The sequence below is a fragment of the Theobroma cacao genome, chromosome 4 (assembly GCF_000208745.1).
Source record: "Theobroma cacao cultivar B97-61/B2 chromosome 4, Criollo_cocoa_genome_V2, whole genome shotgun sequence".
Lineage (NCBI taxonomy): Eukaryota > Viridiplantae > Streptophyta > Magnoliopsida > Malvales > Malvaceae > Theobroma > Theobroma cacao.
Window position 1 is genome coordinate 3,705,182 of NC_030853.1, and position 3,736 is coordinate 3,708,917.

Consider the following 3,736-nt stretch of genomic DNA (forward strand, 5'->3'; position numbering starts at 1 on the left):
TGTGTGTGTGTGTGTTATAGAAAGTTCATGAGTATGGTATATGGTTGTAATACATGTGAATCTTGCATGTTGAACCTTGGAAATTTCTAAGCATGTTCAAGTTGATTTTGTCTTTGCAGCTAAATGGCCTTTTCTTGAGAGAATGAAAACTTGTTATTCGTGTCCTGTTTCTCACTACAGCAAAAAACTCTCGGGTTTAGAGGGTTATATCGGCCTGATTCTCTCTACAGCGAGAATGTATTCTCGTTGCAGATAGAAAGTTGCTTAAGCTTCTCACTGTAATGAGAAACTTTCTGTTTTGCCTCTTGAATCTCGTTGCAGCGAGAAACTTTCTGTCTTGCATGCTACCTTGTTTGGTTGCTGCCCCATTTTCCATTTCAATGACACCATAGTCGATCATGGACTCCCAACATTAAGGAGTTTATTTAATTAATTTTGAAATGAGGGGTTTTAGAGAAAAACCCTCGGCCAGTTGAGAAACCCTCGTCCAATTGATAATTTGAGCTCAAATTTCGCTGCAGCATGCCTTTCTGCTGCAGTGAGGACCCGTCGCTCCATTTGACTTGCTTGAGTGTTATTAAAGCTTTCATTCTTCAAATTCTTTGTTATGTATGAATCCTTCATCATCAAGTGATTAACCAATTAAGTGTTTAATGAGGGGTTTTAATAAGAACTAAACTAAATTGCATTGTTTTTTTTTTAAATAAGTGCATCATGATTTCTTTAAACTTTCCTTATCATTCGCTTGTTCCCTTCTTATGTTCACTTATTGAGTTTGTACTCATCGTTTTTAACTTCATGTTTTCAGATGAGGAGGCAGTTGGAACCTAGGTCGAGGTGTCCACGTAGTTTCGTCTCCTTGGTAAGTATCTTGGCATTTTGTAGCCGCACCTTCACCTTGGTCACTCCACTAGAAGCCCAGAGTCATTTTTTGTTGTAAATACGTACATGTGATGTAAAGTACTAAGATGTATGCCTTAGACCTTATCTGTATATTTTGATTAGTAATGCCACGACGAGTTGGCAATCGTTATCAATATTTCGAATTGAAATTATGAAATGTGACTTTACCAACTTTTGATGGAATGATAAACATGTCATATAGATAGGCTTGCTTTGACTTAATGGGCTACATCCATTGGGCCCATGCGCGGGTCATGGCTCGAAAATTGGGTCGTGACAATAGGCTAATAACTCTTTATCTTGATAGAATTTACAAGATAAAGATAACATTTAGGGGATTTGATTTGGATGGATTAAATTTTGATATTAATCCAATTTAATTTATATCCAAATCTAGATATATATAATAAAATCTATCAAAATAGAATTTGCAAGATAAAGATAATACTTAAGGGATTTGATTTGGATAGATTAAATCTTAATCTTAATCCAATCTAATCTATATCCAAATCTAGTTATTTATAATTAAATGTAAGAGTTCAAATCAAATTATACTTCTTGTGTCTGGTCTTGTTATGCTGTTTGATTTCGACTGAACTTTTTTCGTCATAATATAATACACATTCACACATATATTCATAACAATAATTGATTTTGCATTTTATAGTCATTTTAAATCAATAATGATATTAGTTTTCTTTTGCTTTATAGTAATTCTTAAAAAAAGCTAAAATAAAAAATAAAAAAACAAATAGTGCGTAAAAGCACTATCTAAGAATAATCTTTCACCAAATAATTATCGATTTGTTTTTCGATTTATAACTTCTAATCTTTTATGATAAATTGATACATGTATTTTTTTTATCAAATCTTAGATAAAAAATTTGTTGATATCATTTTTTATTTTTTATTTATTTTCATATATAATTTTTACTCAATTTAAGATTATTAATATCTCAATCATAAATAATCATTAACTAAATAGGGTTACCAAAAATTAAATTGGTTTCAGAAATTATTGTTGCCCAAGCCTATAATATTATGAATTGATGGCCACCCAATTCCCTACTTTTCATGAAGGGGCAAGGGCTAAAGCAGAAATAGATATTGTTGGCTATAAAGTAAATAAAGTGCTCCACCTACAGCCTACATTTAAAGACCCTTCAATTATTTCCCCATCTCTCCTAAATTTGTTAGTATTTCTTTACTTTACTTTTGCAAATGTGAAGATATGATGCACAATAATAATGGCTTTTTTTTGACAAAGTCTCCTGTTTTTGATTGTTAATAATTGTTCATAAAGCTATTCAAAAAAAAAAAAATTGTTCATAAAGAAGAAAAAGAATAAAGAAGGATTTTAAACTCTCACGTCTTCTAAATTCTCTTATTTTTGAACTCTCCAACTGAGTTCAATTTTTATAAATTGCATTTGAATAATTTTAAAGTCGGTTAGTTCAATTAATCAAGAAAAATTTTCATAATCGAACTAAATCAATTTAACCATTAATCAATATTCTTAAATGAAATAATTATTTTAATCAAATTAATTGAATTAAATTAATTAAAATTTATCGATTAACTCAATTAAATTGGTTTTAACTAATTTTACACACCTTACTCTCCGTGTCCCTCTAAAATCAAAATTACCATTAATTCATTTGATAGATGTAATTCATGTAATAAAATATGAGTCAGAATGTATATGAATAAAATATAATATTATATACCTATATATATTTAAAAAAAAAAGAAAACCCTCAATTATTAGTTCCTCAACTCAACATGCACGTAGTTGACCGTTGGTTCCTTCGTCCCTCCGCAGTGGTCGACAGTCATGAGCCAACCAAACATAAGAAAAAAAAATTAAGAATGATTAATTTTTTAATTAAATTATTTTCTATTAATCCAATAAGCTGGACTTTTCTGATAAACGATTAGATTTCCTCCACGAGCGATAAGTACGAGTATCCACTCTTCTTAATTTTTTTTAAATAAAAAATGAAAAAATTACTAATAGTACAATTCTTTTTTATTTATTTATTGAAAATAAAAATAAAATTGTTTTTAATGAAAAAAATATTAAAAAATAAAATCATAAAGCTTTAAGAATTCCTTTATATTATGAAATCAACAAATTAGATTTGATAATTTTAGACACGAAATGAAAAGACACGTGATTAAATAGATTTGAATTTGACCTTAATATGTTTCATGTTTAATTATATCTGACACAAATAATACGTTTAATTAATTATGTTATCGTATTTAAACATGTATATATGACATATTTATCAATTCGTTAAAATTAATTATTAAATATTATTTTAAACTTACTTAAATAATTTTAAATAATTATTTTAATTTTTTTAAAATTTTATAAAGATAATAATGTAATTATCCCCACACACTAATTTTAAACTTTTGATTTGTTTTAAGGTTAGATGTTAATTATGGATTTTATTAATATGAATATGATAAACTGATAATGAATTTTATATATATTATTTATATTAAATTTTATTGTATTTAATATTCTTATTTTATTTTATTATAATTATTTTTATAATTTTAAATTTTAAATTTAAAAAATAAATTTATATTTAATTATAAATATTTTTATTTAATTATTAATCGTATCGCTTCTTGAATGAACTTGTTCAAAAATACCGTCTCATATAATATTAAACATATTTGTATATATATTTTAAATATTATTATAAATAATTATTAATATTTTATTTTTATTTAATTTTATGTATTTTATATCTAACTCGACAGGAAAACAGGAATCCCCGTCTGACAACAGACGCCGTAACCGCATTATAAAGGGCAA